The sequence below is a fragment of the Cimex lectularius genome, unplaced genomic scaffold, assembly GCF_000648675.2.
Source record: "Cimex lectularius strain Harlan isolate CLEC.00 unplaced genomic scaffold, Clec_2.1 scaffold8, whole genome shotgun sequence".
NCBI lineage: Eukaryota > Metazoa > Arthropoda > Insecta > Hemiptera > Cimicidae > Cimex > Cimex lectularius.
The window spans coordinates 3,132,047-3,150,818 of record NW_019392656.1 but is presented as its reverse complement, the minus strand read 5'-3'; the positions used below and the strand labels follow the sequence as shown (position 1 = coordinate 3,150,818).

The 18,772-nt window shown below is 35.4% G+C and overlaps 1 protein-coding gene across 2 annotated transcripts in view; it reads left to right on the top strand.

Annotated features, from left to right (window-relative positions):
* The first annotated feature begins 43 nt into the window (after nucleotides 1–43).
* LOC106664478 overlaps nucleotides 44–18,772 on the top strand; it is a 51,234-nt gene continuing 32,505 nt past the window's right edge. For both annotated transcript variants that reach the window (XM_014390196.2, XM_014390194.2), the window contains exon 1: nucleotides 44–313. The gene's annotated coding sequence lies outside the window, so the exon portion shown is untranslated. The remainder of the gene's footprint in view (nucleotides 314–18,772) is intronic.

Below are 18,772 nucleotides of genomic sequence, written 5' to 3'. Positions count from 1 at the left end.
GCCAAGAGGTGTAGGAGTCCTGGACGGAGGACGCGGTCCCTCGGGTTCTTGAATATCGGTTGGACTCCTGGAAGGAACCGGTCCTGTCCCCTCTCTTCGACCCCAGGACGATTGAGTGGGGTGGGAAGGGGGCATTCTCCTAGTCCTGACCCCCGTCCCCTTCACTCGCAAGCGGTAGAGGTCCCGTGGAATTCGTGCCGATTCCGTTGTTGCCGGATTTTGAGACCAATCTGTGTGCGCTCTTTTTGGAAACTCGGAGTTAATTGGTTTACCGGGAGGCGGAAAGTGAAAAAAAAAACGAAATGAAACTAAGGTGAGTGTCAAAACTTTAACTATTAACTTACATATACTGTAATATTTTTTCCACTCTTAGATTTAGTGTGAAACATTTAAAACGGTAGTAAATTTAAGCATAATTGCTAAGCCAAACCACTTATCCTGAAGATTTTTTAATTGACTGGAGTGAACTCAACCTACAGAAGTTTCTTTGTCTACGATCTGACAAGAAAACTGACGAAAACACAATATTCATTTTTACCACTTACCAAGTAGATACACTAAAGACACTTGGGTTTTAGCTTCAAAAACTAACTTAAAGTTATAAAGAAAAACATTTCTTCAGAGAGGCTGTTTGTCTACAAATAGGAGCGTTCCTCGGCCCGACTTATGGTTTGGATCGGGAGGGGGTGCTCAAACGGTCTTCCTACTCTTTACGACGTTATTCGAAAAATGTTTCTACGATTGCGGCTTTGGTTCTGTTCTTTTTAGACTGGAGCAGGGTGAATCACGTGCCGAAGATCGTGTGTGGGTCCGGCTGTTCTCGCCTTTTTTCAGGTCGAACACGCGACTCTGTGTGGTTTGTGTTTACCTCCTTCCAGAATAAACTTTGAAACAACCGAGAAGATGGCGGAGACTTTTATTTTTAATCGTATCGCATGTATACACATAGAATATAGGTCATAAGCTGTCGGATGGTACAAATCGTCTAGATGGTCAAGAAGATTGTGAGGACCCTTTCGTAATGTCTTCACGAGGTGAAAAGCGTTCTCAGTGAACAATACCTCGTTCGGTTTAGAGGAGAGTCCTAAATGTGCCGCATTGTCCGAGACGGGATCTCCGAAGAATGGACGGTCCGTCGAGGGCGGCAGTCCATATGGAGAATTACGGGCTCCAGATACTATTGTCGCTTTTTCTACCTGGCCGGCCCTTTCACGAGGTCATTCCCTAGAAATCGGCCCGTCCAAAAATGAATAACTCCTAGGATCGCCTTCTCTGTGGGAGGGGACTGCAGAATCCTTACACCTCCCCTAATTATGTTTATGGGAACTGATGAATTATTCAAGAGGCCCCCGCCGGAGGATAGTGGGTACCCAGGAGATTTTTTTTCCACGAGCCCATCTTAAGCCTATCAATTGATGTTTATCCATCCTTTAAATAGGGGATTTTTTTTATATTGGTTATATTGGCTATAACGGCCAATATCAGTTTTGCATGATAAGATAACCTTATGATCGTCCTAGAAACTCCACCTCAAAAGATATTCTGACAAATTTTAGAAGAAAAAAAATAGGCTATTTGCTTTGATTGAATAAGAGTAAAACCTGTTTCGTATATGGGAAAAATCAACTGAACATCACTAGAATGATGATCGAATAAATTTATTTTTTTCCTTCCTAATAATAGAGCAGGATTCAAGTATGATCAACGATCTTATAATTTTTCCATCCAATACTTGCACTGGACATAAATTCAAAGGTAATCTGCTAGAAATGATTTTCATTCTATTTCGTCGTAAAAAACCACAAGGCGATCAATCATCTCCGATATAATTGATATCAGCCTTCAATTTTATAAATTTAAATTAAAAATTAGGGATAAGACCAGTTTGAAAGAACTTCCCTCATAGAATTTGCAAAGAATAAATCGTCTTTATCAGGTATCTATAAAGAAAAGGCTATTAATACAAGTTAACAAATATTAACAAGGAATTAAAATATTGAACCTTGTGAAATTAAAAATTGATTTTACAGTACTACAGCTTATCATTATAAACTATTACTAATAGTTTTATAAACATGATGAAGGAAGTTTATTCATCGATAACTCGACAAATGAAGTTTTTTTTTTTAAATTATCCCCAACCTTGATTTTTACAATAAACTATGCTTTTTATTTACTTGGACCTATTTAACCAAAGTAACGATTTAAATTGATCTATATTTTTATCTATAGCGTGTTTGAGATGCAAAATTAGTGTCACGAATGGGACTCGAACCCACGACTCCCTTCTCAATACGCTGCCCCACCACTTTCTCGACTCCTTTCCACCGGGCACATATCATCTCAACCTAAGACTTTTTCCAATTTCTCTCTTTTTATTCAGTTGCTTGATTTTTATTATACAATTAGGTATGGATGGTCGTTCAGGTAAATTGCGAGAACAGTCAAGACAGTATGAACAAAATAGAAAAACACTTAACGATAAAAATCTTTTCATTACCAGCCATTGTTCAAAAAGGAAGAGCCAAGTCTCATCGTTATTGCAAGTCAGAATACCGGAAAATTTTATGCGTACCATTTTCCAGTAGAGTATATATTAAAATAATTACAGAATGTCAGCAAAAAATTCCTTAACCCGAACAATTTTGGTTGTGTAATCAGAGGCTTAGAGAAAATAATCGACGGTATACGTGAGAGCTTAAGGGTTTAATTGCTAGTCGGCCATTTTGTACAAGAATAGAAAACCAGTATATTTACTAGTTTTATCGCCTGATGCTGATCGGTTCTGAAGGAATAGTTGAAAAAGAACGTTTAAAATGTTTGAAAACCCTTTTAGCCCTGCGTCAAGACTTTTTCTTTGACATCTGTGTTTACATTTTAAACCTAAAAGCTTTCGGACGTCCAGATGCGGCCGGGCCATCGCCTTCCGTAGAGTGTAAACTGGAAAGTCAAAGGGATTGTTGTCAAACGGGGGACTTTGACGCGATGGGCTTTTCGACCGGTTGACGAAACGGAGTTCTCGTCTTTTTAACAGGGAGATTTGTATCCTTTGTCAAAACGTGCCGGTTGAAAAAAAAATCCATTCTGATGTGCCAGTCCTACTCTGGAATCAAGATAGGGATCAGGCATTTCTAATGGACTCTTGAAACTTTACACATTTATTTTCGAAGAATCTCACAAGGCCATCTGATCATTTTAATATATGAAAATGAAATAGTGTGGGCGAAAATTGGAGTGATCTGAGTCTAAACTACACCGACTTAATGACCAGCGGCTTTTAACCCAAACGAGGCTAAATAAGTTGAGAAAGATTGTAGTAAAATCAACAGAATTTTTCTCATTTCAACTCGGTTTAAACATATTTTTTGTTTAAATAGGACAATCCCTAACTATTTTATTAGTGTATATCCAGTGGTGGATTTGGTTTCGGTAATTTATGATCTAAGATAGATAGACTAAGTAGGTAAATAAATTGACAGATAGATCCTGATATAGTCGCTGGTTTGGTCCGTCAGAGCAAAAATTCTTTGACATTTTAGCATCTTCAGTGTTGGATTTGTTCGTCTATATTAGAGATCATAATGGTTATTCCATCTACCTAACTGTCAACTTCTCTATCCAGAAAAAGTCAAAATTTACCTACCTCAATTGACATAAAACATGAACTATTTCCAGAACTTTTGTCAAAAAAATTTACATAATGTAACTATCAAACAAAATTATTCTTTGTATTATCTGAGGACAAAAGGAAAATTTGTTCTGTCTAAATGAGTCACATTTTATTTTCCGCGTTTTCTAATTTATTCTGCAAAGTCTCAATACCGATAACGAACATCGATCAGCGGAATAATAAAGACTAGGGGTAGAAATGTTAAATTCTTCAAAACATTGAAACAGTTGGTTGCTTAACATTAGTCACGTTGACCGTTTAATGACTTCGACACATGAATTTATTATCTTTTTTTTATTACTGATAATTATATTGCTTGTACTGCGATAATTTAGGCAACAATAAATTTTTACATTTTTTCTTGGGGTTCTGTGGAGTGATGAACCTGTAGTTAGGTCGTTACCGATCAACTTTCGATACAATTTTTTAAAAAATTATTCATGAACACTGAAGTAACTGCGAACTATACCTTAATATCATAAATTTACATTTCGCTGGGTTCTTTTAGCCCATGATCATTACAGTAGATTACAAGACCACATAATTCAGAATTCATGATTTCTATGTCATCGTTTATGCTATCCATTTTCGACTATACTAATATGTCCAAATCATCATACATATTAGATTCTTTTCAATTAATTAAGGTTTTGGTTGAGATAAAAAAGTCAGTGTCACAAGCGGGATTCGAACCCACGACCTTCGGTTACTCTACCACTTGAGCTATCGTGACTTCGATCCTCTCGGACACTAACTTCCCATTTTTCAAATGTCGTGTAATCTATTTGATTCTCGGCGACAAATGACATGGCCACGGAGAGGTTTATTAAAGTATACTTCATTTTCAATTTAAAAAAAAAAAAAAAAAAAAAAAAAAAAAAAAAAAAAAAAAAAAAAAAAGTGGGGTTGAGACTTTTTTACTTGAACTATATACTTGGAAGTTGGCACTACTTGGAAGTTAGTGTCTGAGTGGATCGAAGTGACGATAGCTCAAGTGGTAGGGAAGCGGCGAATTTAGCCGAAGGTCGTGGGTTCGAATCCCGCTCGTGACACTGACTTTTTTATCTCAACCAAAACCTTAATTAATTGAAAAGAATTTATTTGGTCAAGCGTACCACGAAACGTAATAAATATACATATTAAAGTAATATTTCTTGAAAATCTCAAAAATCCCGTTTACATATAGTGTGAATAATAGAGTTGATAAAGTAGAACCTTGTGGGACACCAGTTTTTAATTTTCCCCATCCAGAAAATGTATAACTCATGGTTCTAACTTTTTGAAGTCTGTTTTTTAAAAAATATGTTCTAAACCATTCTAGTCCATTTTGAGAAAAGTTTACATATTTCAAACTGGCTAATAGCAAATCATGCTTCACACTATCTAAAGCTTGACTAAAGTCGACAGTAGTCAAGTAAGTAAGCATACTTTACTGTTATCGAAATCTTTATGAATTTCATCGAGCAAGTTTCTTAACGCTGTTTCAATACTGTCCTTAGACATATTGAAATCTGTTTATTAGATTATATTGTTTTACATATGTATTAATTCTTTTAAATATTATTTTATCTAAGATCTTTGCTAATGCGCACAAAATATTAATTAATCGAAAGTCTGAAAGAGAAAAAATCTGTATTACAACCAAACAAGACATTGGATAAGAGTTTTGAATTAATGAGAACTTGGGCTGTCATTAGGCTAGATTGTAAACTTAATGTGTGATCTTCCATGAATGCTCGTGCATTATTCCTTATTTGAGAGTTCGTAAATGGTCGATGCCCGTCGTAATAAAAACTCCAAGCTATAAAAGGGTCTTTAAACCTTTTCAACACAGTAGGTATTTTGTTTTATTTGATGGTTTAACTTAATGTTTTTTCGCTTAGCGTAGGCAGGGTACGAAAACGGTAAATGGTGGACTAATTTGAAGGCGCGAGAACGGTTCTCGGCAGAAAAAAAACCCCCGGGAATTCCCGGTTTGCTTCCTTTCTAACCCAATATTGGGTTTAGTAAAAATCTTCTCGCTTCTTGGGCGGCGTACAGAGGGGCCTTTTCTTCTGTCTGGCCTTGACGCCATCTGCTAGTACACGCAATATTTCCCTGGACCTTTGTATTTCGTGGGCCCGCAGGATCGTAGGGTACGCAAGCAAGGGGTCTCACACGTTTTTCTATCCAGTAGAAAAATCCAGAGGTGATTTAATCACTTCAACCATATTTTACAAAATGACAAACTTGGAAAGAACGATACATGGTTTTTTTTAATGGTTTGGTCGTTCCCGATAATTATGCTAAAGTTCTTAAGCATAAAATATATGTATAAAAAAAAATTCGGACACATGTTACATTGATAGATAAATAGGTAGGCAGAATAGTAGAATAAGATGCAAAATGAAGGGAAGTAGATATGATAGAAAAGAGCCTTTCTCATGGAAAATTTACTAAAAGAAATCCACAATAAAAATAACTCTTTAGGTACTCTCTCGAATTCAGTAGTTCGGAAGCAAAAATCGAACAGACGGTATAATTAAAACACTAAAAGTATCGAGTTGAAATATTTCTTCTTGGAGCCTGACGGTTGATAAACCTCTAGTTTTGTCTTTGTCGATCATTTTGGTCCGCCTATCCTCGCTGTTTTGGACAGTCACAGCCATACCACACAGAACAAGGATAGCAGACAGTACAGTATATACAGTACATACAGAGAGTATATAAACATAAAACAGCAAAATCTCACTTGCACTCTCAACACGACACGTAAGAATGGTTCAATTACACAGAAGACAAACTCTTTGAGTGAGTAGAAATGCTTTGATTGAATATAAAAAATATATTTTGCATTGTATAAATTCACTTTTCCACATCCTAAAAGTATTTGTTAAATGTAAACAATGTTTATAAATCCCAGGCCCTGAAGATGATCTCAATAAAGATAGAAACGTCGACACGATAAAGAAAATGTTTTTCTGAAACCTACATCATACCAGACCGCATCTCACGATTTCTGAATAATTATCGATTAACGGTCACTAATCACCACATATTACTACTATATTAATTCATTAAAAGTTTGTGTAAGCATGACCCTGTTGTTGTCAGAAAAGTGTAAAAGTGAAAAATAGTTTTGTGATATTCAACGAGAAAGTACACTTTTACACCTTTTTTTTTATGGCAGACCAAAATGATCGGAAACGACCAGACTAAAGTGGTGCATTTGTAAGGCTTTGGCCACAAAACATGTGCGCAATGTATGACATCGGTACACATAAATAAAACTAGTACTTTAGGATATTTGTGCATGACATTGTTTTTGGGCTGTCTGTACTGATTAGGCCACATGATATGAAACAATTTTTTACTAACAGTGCAAATCGAATCACCCAATAAATCCTTTACTCTGTACTTTGGTCCTTTCCGATCGTTTGGGTCTGTCAGTTTCAGCAGTGGGTCTTTGGGGCAGAATCGAAAAAGGCCAAAATAGTTTCCCTTCGGGCCCAATGAGTCAAATACCACAATTGTCTTTATTGCGAGACATTCCTCGAAAATTGTTGTAATCCTTTGAAAATTAAATAGAGGGAGAAATGGCAAGGAATGTTTTCAATTGGTCTCCGCCCCTATATCTTGAACCGTCGGAGGAAAAGTCACGGATCTTGTAATAAGAAACACGTAGTCGTTTGGCGTGACAGGAGATTTCCTCGGCTCCGACCCTTGACCAATGGATAATTCGGGTGAGAGGGACGTGAGGGCAGGAAAAGACGCCAATTCGAACAAATAAGAAGGGCGGCCGGGTCAAATGTTTACATGGGGGACGGGTCTGACATCTGCTTTGAACCCACAGGAAAACTAGGCATTTTTTTTCTCTAGGGGGCCATTATACAGGGTATACCTGGAGGGTTCTTTCCAACCCCGAAATCTCACTTGAGTTAATTAGAAACCTCCTACTAACCCAAGGCCAATGTTTGGAAAAATATGACAAATATACTTGGTTGAGTTTACTTAACTTCATATTAATGAATAAGTAAACACATGTATAACATGTCCTATATTGCTAAAATTGAACATTGGGCAAGGATATCAGGATGTTAGTGTAGAATATCCTGACTGCTTATGAAGTATTCCGAATGACCTATTAAGTTTGAGCTCAAGTTTTTATATTATATTATTTTATATCCAACCTATAAGGTCAAAAGTCAGGAGTTAATTTGGCCTCGGACGCAAGACGCTATAGTGGCAGGAATAATAGGTCCTAAATCAAATAATCGGAAACAATAAGGATGTAAACTAATTCTTCAAAAAGGAAGTTTGAGCAATTGAGAGCTGCGCTCAATTCGTTCCGAACAGAGGAAACGGTAATAAAGACGTAGCTAGCAAGTTTAGGTAGTCCATCAGTTGACAACAGAGCACTGAATTTGAACATGAACCAACCTAAACCAATTGGAATGCAGAAAAGGTCCCATGATTCCAGGACAATAATTGATTGACAAGCGTCCTTCCTATTAAGGGATGTTCACAGCACGGAAGATAAGATGAAAAGTATGAAGTCATTTGAGGAATTTCCTATGGCATGAAACAAATTTCTGGATTTGTAAAGAAAGAAACAGGAACGCAAGAATCACAGATTGCTAGACACAGCACTATCAAGTTTTTATTGTTCCTACCTATTTCTATGAAGTTTATACGTAGATTTTCGAATAGGTTTTTTTTTTAACGTTTTTCGTATTTTTTGAATACCTTTTTGATTCTTCCCTCCTCAATCTAACTTGTTTCCTTGCTCTTATGAACACTTGTAAGCAAAGAACAGCACAAGATAATTAAAAAGGAAACTTATAATGTAACTTTTGATGACCATTGAATTATAATTGTGATGTTCGGTGGTGATCGGATCCAACAACTATTGACCGATAATCCCATCACCACCGATACGAACATCACAATTAAAAAGTAAACCATAGACTAACCTTAAAAAGAGTACCAGGATATTCTATTAGTGATTATTTGGAGATCGTGAGATGCGGTTTGGTTTGACCTAGGTTTTAGAAAAACATTTTCTTTATCGTGCCAACGTTTCGATCTTTATTGAGATCATCTTCAGGGCCTGGGATTTATAACCATTGTTTACATTTTACAAATACGTGTAGGATGTGGAGATGTGGAACATTGTATAAATTCATTTTTTCCACACCTCCACATCCTACATGTATTTGTAAAATTAAGGTCGTGGGTTCGAATCCCGCTCGTGACACTGACTTTTTTATTTCAACTTAAAACCTTAATTAATTGAATGTTTTTCTAAAACCTAGGTCATACCAGACCGCATCTCACGATGCCCAAATAATCATTGGTCAACGGTTAACACCACACAGGTTCCGACTTAACGTCTCGACTTTAACATAACACTTCAGCACATGTTTTCTGAACACTAGTAGTGTTCAACAGGAAGTAGATAAAGGTGGATGCTGGTAAATTGAAGTCTGGTTTGGGCTGTTCGATTTCTTCCACTAAAGAGAAAGTTAATATGAGATTTAAACCACGAAAACGGTATGCTTTTTTTCCAGTCAGTAGTTACATTGCTGCTAGTCTAGTATGTACCCTCCCAGTGGAAATTGGGCATATAATGAAGTTTCACGGACCCAGTTTTCCATGACACCTATCGACCAGATCTCATTACGCTACCTTCCATTGGACCATGAATGAAGTGACAACCAACCAGAAAATTCTCCTGATAAAGAAATTAATATCGAGAAAAAAAGAGCAGATTCACCGACTCCCGAATTCTAGGTGTCGTTACACATAAATCATAGAAATATACAGGTTTTTCGTCGTAAATGTGCTCTTCGAAAATCCCCCGGTCATCTTCATTAAATGTGCAGTTTTGGAACGAATCGGAATGAGCTAAGAACAGCTCATCAGGGCCGAAATTGAGCCATTACCTCTTCTTCAGGCGCATTACCGTCATGCCGCTGAGTGTGGTCTTCGCGTTTTTTTAAACTTAGCGTTTCCTTGGTGGAACAACAGGCTTGTAATTTTCATCCAAGAGGATAGGAATTAATTATTCAACTAGTTTAAGAGGTTCAGTTTTACAAAATAAAACCACTGTCAATTGGTCATTTCTGGATACAGAGACTGATTTACTGGCTAATCATTTTATAATGACACAAATTACTACAAATTTCACAAAATTTTTAATATTCCAAAAAAAACTACTTTATTAAACTAAAGAAACATGGAAATTTGTCCATCCCGGTTTCATCAATATCAGTGTGTCGCATTTTAACAGTAATTAAAAATCACCGAGTGTGCAATTTATCCAGTTTGCTATTCTAATTGTTAACATGTGAACTTGCTTGAAGGCCGTCATTACCCCGAACCGAATTGACATTGGGTTAGCAACGTAGCAAATTACCCTGGCGAAAAAGTTCCCCGGCCGTCCAACAACCGTGCCTAACATCCTACATAAAAGGTTTTAGAGGAGAAATAATGAAAAAAGGGTTTCACAGTGTGTTTTCCCAAAAATTACAATTGAAAAAACCTGTATTTCTTATGGCGTTTGAATTATGCTAATTCGGTTTATGCTCTTTTCTTATCTCATCATATGCACTATTGTGGTGTAAATTTTCGACTTGTAATTTATGAAAGTCATAAACAATTTTACTTTGGTAGCAAAAACGTATTTTTAGTGTAATAAAATGATTGATAAAATAACTGAAAAACAACGTTTTTGTTTGACAATCTTGTGAATTTTTGCTTTTTTTAAATACAGGCAAACAGAGAATGAAAAGCAGAAACACGCCTGATAGGCAGACCAGAATACCCACTCATTCACTATTTATCTTAGCCATTTACTCAAACACTCGCTCAGTCCCTCCTTTAGTTACTGACAAATCCACTTGCTGGCTCAATAATTGCTCATTGATTCACTCACTTACTAGGTCCTCACTGACACCTGGCTCAGCCATTTGCTCACTCATTTAATAACTCCCTTAGTCCTTCACTTCTCACTCGCTCAATTACTTGTCTATTGATTCACTAAGTATGTTAGTGATAACTTGATCAATCATTCACGCATTTTCTCAGTCCCTGTTAGTTAGTTACTCACACATTTACGGATTTAGTCACTTGACCGTCGCTTACTCACTCAGTCAGTTGGTAAATTGACTCAATTGGTCACTCACTAAATGACTCGTTCAGCCATTTCACTCACAAATCGATCCATTCACACATTCACTGATTACTGGCTTAGTCGTTCGCTCACTCACTCAGTGAATGAATTAATAAAAATTAATTAAAATTATATAAAATAACATATTAAAATAAAGGATTGTTCTTTTAAATTGAGAAATAGTGCTTTTTAGAAACTATTTTTTTTTAAATATCTCAAATTAAAAGAAAAGTCAATTGTTTTTATAGTTAATTTTTTTCTGTTTTCAATTTTAATTGTAATATACTTTTCCTATGGTTTCTGACCGAGAGCCCAATAAAAATTAATTTTAATTAGAATAAAATAAAATAAAGGATTCTTCTTTTAAATTGAGAAATGTGAGAAATACTGCTTTTTGCAGACTAATTTTTTTTTAAATATCTCAAATTAAAAGAAAAGTCATTTGTTTTTATAGTTAATTTTTATGGTTTTTAATTTGAATTGTAATTTACTTTTCCTATGGTGTTCTAAGCAAGAGCCCATTTTTTTTTTCAAATATAGGGATTTTACTTTACTTGCTTACAGTTTTATTTACCGTCTGCTAGGTTTTTTAATGTTTAAAAGAAAGGTTTAATTTGATATCAAAAAAACTAATTTGAAATTAAAAACGGTTAACTTTATGCGAAAAAGGGCTAATTTCAAATCAGAAAGGGTTTATTTGTTCAATTATATATATTTGTATCATTACACAAAATAACATAATAATCCATGGAGCTTTTCGTTTTATTTCTCCTTTTTTTTTTTTTTACTTTTTCAATCCTGTTTTCTAATTTTCAGACTAACTACAATTATATTAATATTTCATTGGTTTTTACTGGATTATATTCTTTATAAGGCGGAACTGAAGATTTCTTTTTTTCACTCTCACGTTTTAAAACGTCACAAGTAATTACACACGTGTCTTCCAGGCAGGATATTAAAGAAAAAAGTAACTCATATTTAAATTTTATTGTTGTTGAAGCCTGACATGATGTTCCTAGATCTTTCAACTCCCAATATTATCATAAAGTGTTAATTCTCGCTTTTTAACTGGTTTGGATATTTAAAATTAAATTTAATTTCAATTAATTAACGTTTTGGTTGAGATAAAAAAGTCAGTGTCACAAGCGGGATTCGAACCCACGACCTTCGGCTAAATACGGTTCGAATCCCGCAAGTGACACTGACTTTTTATCTCAACCAAAACCTTAATTAATTGAAAATAATTTATTGGGTCCAGCGGACCACGAAACCCAATAAAAATAAATTTAATTTAAATATTAAAAATCTTCTCTTCATTGTTATAATTTTTTTGTGTGGTGATTAGTTACCGTTAATCCATAATTATTCAGAAATCGTGAGATGCGGTTTGGTGTGATGTAGGTTTCAGAAAAACAGAAAATGTTTTTATGAAACCTACATCACACCAGACCGCATCTCACGATTTCTGAATAGCTATAATTTTTATTACAATGATTATATTGGACGTTTAAAAAAATTACAGTTCGTTTATACACAAACTTAAACTAATGGAGGATTGTTTTTAAATAGAGCAAAAATAAGTTTAAGCAAAGGAATGTGAAATAATAATTTTAACTTCTGATGCAGTGAAACCTTATTTCGACCAGACGTTCTGTTTACCATTTATGAGTATGTTTAATAATAAATTCTGTTATGCAATTTATAGCTGTTCATGTTTGTAATTTGACCTTAGGGTAATTTTTTCAGATCCATGCCGGCCGACGGTATTTTTAGCGAGAAGCGTTGCTCGTTAAATAAGGGAGCCCCTTCATTGCCCGGGGTCCTTTTCGTGTATGACATCTTGGCCGAATTTATGACCCGACGGCCTGGAAGGGGGCTCCGGCTGCCATTCATAACTAACAGGGCTTCTCTGATTCAGAGGTTCTGGAGGGCTAGGAGAAAGCGCGACCTTCGGGCCCGGCGAAGTCCGACGCCTAGGAACCGTCACGCCCAAAAATCTACGTCCGTTGCTCAATCTCACAACCCGGGGCAGGATGAAGTCAAATCCTTAGATCTTTAATCTAATACGAGACGATAAAGCCCCCTTCGTTCAAAGCACAAGAGGGTAGGAGTACGGTGCTATATCGACCGGGCCCTTTCCCTTGCCAAGTCGCTAGATATTCAAACGTTATAAATATCTTTATTTCATGTAACATAATATTGTCAGGTCTTATAAAGAATTGGCATTTTTTTGCATGTAGTAAGTTTTATTTCAATTAAAACTTCTTTCATATCAACCATCTATATTTCTGTATTGGAATTTTTTTCGAAAGATTTGCTTTATTTGCTATATATCCTCGCCATCGGTATTTTGAAATTTCTATTATTAGATTACAGGGTATTCAAATCCAAAGTTTAAAATCCTATGGTTTAATGTGAATGAAACAGAAATATCATCCGGTTGTCGTATACGTACAGCCAAAATTTCAAAATTGCCAAAATTTTCTATAACGTCAGAAACAATATTCTTAACCAACCTAAAAAAATCATAAATTATCTTATAAATAATATCTTCCAACTACAATACCTAATTAATATAAATTATCTGAAATAATTAATTAACTAAATAATAGCTACGAAATTTTTGGCATGTAGAGAAAAGTTTCTCGATGTGTCCTACCTAATTGAAAGGTGCAATTTCTTGGTTATTTATAGAGAGCGTGTAGGAAAACCACCCAATATGAGAATCGTGCTTGAGCAAGGCAGTGCTTATCTGGGTCCCCTGTTCCTATTTTTGGAATGGGGGTTGTTTATATTGTATACAGTAATGATGAGTTTTGCGTATTTGGCTGGTGTTGAAAGTGAATGTATTCATTAGCGTGAATGTATAGCGTGGAAGGGTCGATGGTCTGCTCAATATTCCGCCATCGACCCTCAATTAGGTTAGCTATACAGGGTGTTACAGGGTTAAATGTCAATATTGCCACGGTGAGTTCACTAAATAAAACGTAGTTCAGTGCCACCGGAACGAGGTTTCTACCTTGATTCTTTTCTGGGATATTAACATGTTTGTGGTTATAAAATTCATTAAAGTTCGTGGTCTGATTGATCAAATAACTTCTTTTCAATTAATTAATCTTTATTTAAGATTAATACGGCGCTGCTCTACAACCTGAGCTATCGTGACTTCGATCCACTCGGAGACAACTTCCCATCTCAACCCACCGGCGTATTTAGCCGAAGGTCGAGGGTTCGAATCCCGCTTGTTACACTGACTTTTTTATCTCAACCAATACCTTACATAAAGATTAATTTTTGTGATTGTAATTTCTCAACTTTAGCGTCATTAAAATACAAATCTGACTTTTATTTCGCAAACGACGTTAAATTTTCCACAAGATAACATTTCCGTTGAAAAATTTACGCTGCCGAATACACAGTAGCTACTCGAAGAATAAGAACAAATGGCAAAACCCGTGCTTTTTTTTTTTTTTTTTTAAATACTCAATTTGTGGCTCATGCAATGACTTTTCCATCAAAATTTGCGGATATTTCACCAAAGTTGCCTTATGCATTCCAAGTACATTCTCACTTTTACTTATTTTAGTACTTTTCTTAGTGAAATCCCCTTTGCAAGATTGAAAAACAGGATATCGAATCCAAGGAGAGCAGCAACACGAACATCGTACATGACATATTTTTAATGAAAACATTTATTAGTTGGTAACAAAAATCAGATCCACTCTTCTCGTGGCTTGGACAGCGAGGAATCCTGATTTGACCTTACTAGATATGATTGACACTCTGGGACACTCCTGCCATCGAAACTAAGGAACAGCTTCATAGAGATTATTGAAATCACGTGCAATGACATGAGAGAAAGAAGGGAAGAAGTGTTCCTCTTATCTATGACTTTACCCATCTGAAAATGCGATGTCCATTAGCAAATCCAAAAACCACTCGCAAAAATCTTAACTTCTTCATTTTATGAATCATTCCGTTTTAAGAGAAATTCTATTGTGTACAACCTTTACTACGCTGAACCGGCATAGTGTCGCTTATTGTGTCCATCTTCACGACGTCTCAATATGTGACCCTATGGGTTCAGCATGAGTTCATCGAATCCCATACTAACCCCCATCATCAAGTATAAACCTTTACTATGTCATTTTTTTTAAGAACGTTAATATTTATTATAATATTTGTAAATAACATGTTTTTGACACTGAATATTGGCCCGTGTTCACGAAATCGTGACGAAAAATTTCAGATCACCACAGTTGTATGTACATCAGTAAGAGTGAAACTTTTTTATATATTCACTAGTTTTCGCGGTCCGCTTGACAAATTAATATCTTTCAATTAATTACGGTTTTTAGTTGAGATAAAAAAGTCAATGGCACGAGCGGGATTCGAACCCACTACCTTCGGCTAGAACGCCGCTGCTCTACCACTTGAGCTATCCTGACTTCGATCTGCTCGGACACTAACTTCCCATCTCAACCTCACCTCTCGAATTTTCTCTCCTTGTTGCCATTTTTCAAATGTCGTGAAATCTATTTGATTCTCGGCGACAAATGAAATGGCTACGGAGAGCTTTAGTGAAGTGTACTTCATTTTAACTTATTAAATTCACTAGTTTTCGTGGTCCGCTTTTTATATATTTTCTTTAGTTAAGAACTAGTCAATGTATGTACATAATTTCTTTGATTAGCCTTCTGCCTTCACTAAATATACATTATCCCAGCCAAAATTTTGATCCGTTTTGTGGACGTGTTGTCTACCACCCCTGTCGGATTTGTGTACAGATGTTACATTTTTAATTACTAGCTTAGCTTTTCAGTCAGCATTGTTTAATTCAAAAACTATTCTAATCGGCTTCAATTTCTTACTTTTCCTTTACGAAATCCTTATTGAATTTCGGATTATTGCTTCAAAAGCTTGTTTTTTCATATTTTCTCCTAGAATCCTTTATCCTGCGGGAGGATTAAACAATATTATGCCTCTCGTTTCTCTTATTTTCCCTTTGAACGGTTAATATTTGTATTTTATTTATCAATCTTCTCCGACGTTTATTAATTTTAGTAGAATTTTTTAAATCTTAAGGTAAAAAGGGTTCTATATGTGGATTACGCGTGTTTAATAATTTTTAATGACTATTAGCAATATTATACATTCAATTTTGAATGCTGGTTAAGAAAAGAAATATTCCGTTTATTTTTACGGTTTTTATAGATGTTGATATAGGAATGTTTAAAAATTCACGCGTTATTACCTGCTGGCAACATGAAAAATGGATATCGAATAAGAGATACCTTATTTTTATCCATAAATTATCGTTTTCACAGGTAACAATGCGAAAAAAAGATAACGTCCCCCTAAGAAGGTTAACAATAAGCCAATGGGGTGCAAAGGCTACGTTCCTGGAACATCCAATACAGAAGAATAAAAGGACAGAAAGCTGTGGGACAGAAACTGGCACATCTCATGATCGACCGACCGTTGCGCAGTTAACAATGGAGGTCTTTATGCTAGACCGAAACTATTTTCTCGAATCATTCCAGTGCACAAATCTTTTATCACCGGGGAACTTTAAGGGCCGAGATCTACCTGACAAGCTTACAGGTGGTTTTCACAATGGTGGAAAAAAATACAATCCAGTCTACGCCCCCGAATGTGGTAGCCGTTCCCACGACCTCGTATCTCCTTTTCCGACCTTGTAACGAAGCAGTTTCACACCTCCGGCTCGAAGATTCCAGCGTCCGTCTCCTTAATGCTCTGTAATAAAGCTTAATTCATAATTAAAGTGGCCCCGGGCTGTTCCAGGACGGGATAATAATCCCTACCGCTCCCCGAACTGGTTCCTTTATAATTTGCCCTTCCAGGATAATACTGCATTAGTTCTCCATCGTCAAAACTGATAATCAATCCTCAGGGAATCCGCTTCGTTGATTTTACGTGGAACTCACTTGTTTTGAAAACCCGAGCCCTGAGGGATATTTCATCTCTTTAGGCCGGCCTTCAAAAGGGTAATGGAGGGTTTGAGCCCAAAGGGACCGACGGCCACGATCCTTCTCTAAATAGGACGAGGTACTACTTAAACCTTACAGGTAAGAGAAACTCGACAGGTACATTCAACGGATTCCTTCCTCAAAAGAAAAAGTAAAACTGCTTAACGTTCTTCTCTGAACAGGTGTTTCCAACGTATAAAACCACTTTACTTTATCAAAATATTTTCTTCATTTATATAGACATGCTTATTGGTAATTATCTCGTATAAAGTTAGCTATCAGCCATCAACATTATAAATTTCCAGTAAAAGTCGACTGGGGAAGAGACCAATTAAATAATAATAATCAGCTCTTTAGTCTGCCTCTTCAAATCTATTAAACTACACTTATTTATTACAAACGTACTAATATAAATATCTTTAAGGGTTTCAAATTTTTGAATAGATGATCTTATTTTTTAACATGAAAATTAATAAAAATAAATAATTTTCATTTCATAGTCCTGATTGAAAAAGGAACTATGAATTTTCTTTAGAATTCGTGAACTTCCCAGATCGTATTTTATTATAAAATCCTATTGAAAATGTTACATCGTTGTCAAAAGATTATTTTCTTCTCAACGCAACCTTCTCAAATTAATACTTGCCATTATATATTGTGCTAGGCAATTTTTTAAAACTCGATTCGCACTCTCCACAAGTGTTTCAAACTAGAAAAACCGTTTTACTATTCTCGAGATTATTAAAAACCATTAATATTAATTATAAACCGATCTCTTAAATGATTTATATATCTAAACTGAACCTTTGGCCATTAAATCTTGTCCCTATGCAAATTAACGTTTATTTTGAAAAAAAAATTGCATAAAGGTTTTTTTTAAATCGATTTACGTAACGATTTACGACGTGGAAACGATTAACTATCCTTGCCGTTATTGATTGTAAATGACAAAGTATCAATAATTCATGCAGTTTTCTTATTTTTCTTCCAAAAAAAAGTTGGTCGTTAAAAGTAGTCCAGTGGCAGATTTCTTTCGAGAAAAGTACAGAAAATACGGGTTAACGGAAATATAATAATAATAAATGTTTAATTATAAATCAAGATAAAAGAACAAAGAGACAAATTCGTTATGACCAACAATAATCGGAAATAAAGTATGGAGGCAAAATATATGCAAGTGGGAAAACTTGCTACACTAAGAAATCCAAGTAAAAACTTGTTTTGTTTTTATAGCTTTACAAAAATTTAATGAAAAAATGCTTAATATTTAAAAAAATTGTGGCTTATCTGATTTAATGTGTTTGTTTTTTAGATTTTTTTGGTTATTGTAAAGTTTGATAGCTTTTACTATATTTTTATTGAAATCTACAGACAAAATGGAAGTAAAATGATGTACTGATATATAATATATACTTGCAAGTAGAACGGCGAAATAAAAATATTAAAAAACGGAAAATTTCAACTTTCAAAATTTTATTTTTGGCGAAACCAGGGCCTATTCACAAGAAGTGCGGATACATGTCCGATATTTTTTTGAGTGTAGAATCACCAAAAAAATTTGGTCCAAATCCTTGATCCGCGAAACTGGTCATCCCCTTGTTAATTTGTTTCTTTGTGTTGGGAGTGCCTCTGACCGAGTATAAGCGAACCAAGGTTAACGAAAACGACAAAATTAGATTCAACACTAATGCAATTCTCTGACTATTCTTTTAAGTGTAAAATAAAGAGAACGTACATTTGATGTTAACTCGTTTTTGGTTATTTTATTCTGTCTATCCTAGCTGGTTTTGGTCAGTTGTGTTTCCGCATTCTTCAGTGGTGGGTTTATTTTCCTACATTATGGATGGATAAAATAATAGAAAGATAGACCAATTTACAAATGATCCTGGTATCCACACAGTTGTGGGGAAATAATTGAACCTTTTGCCATCTTCAGTGGTGGGTGAATCAGTTGATTAG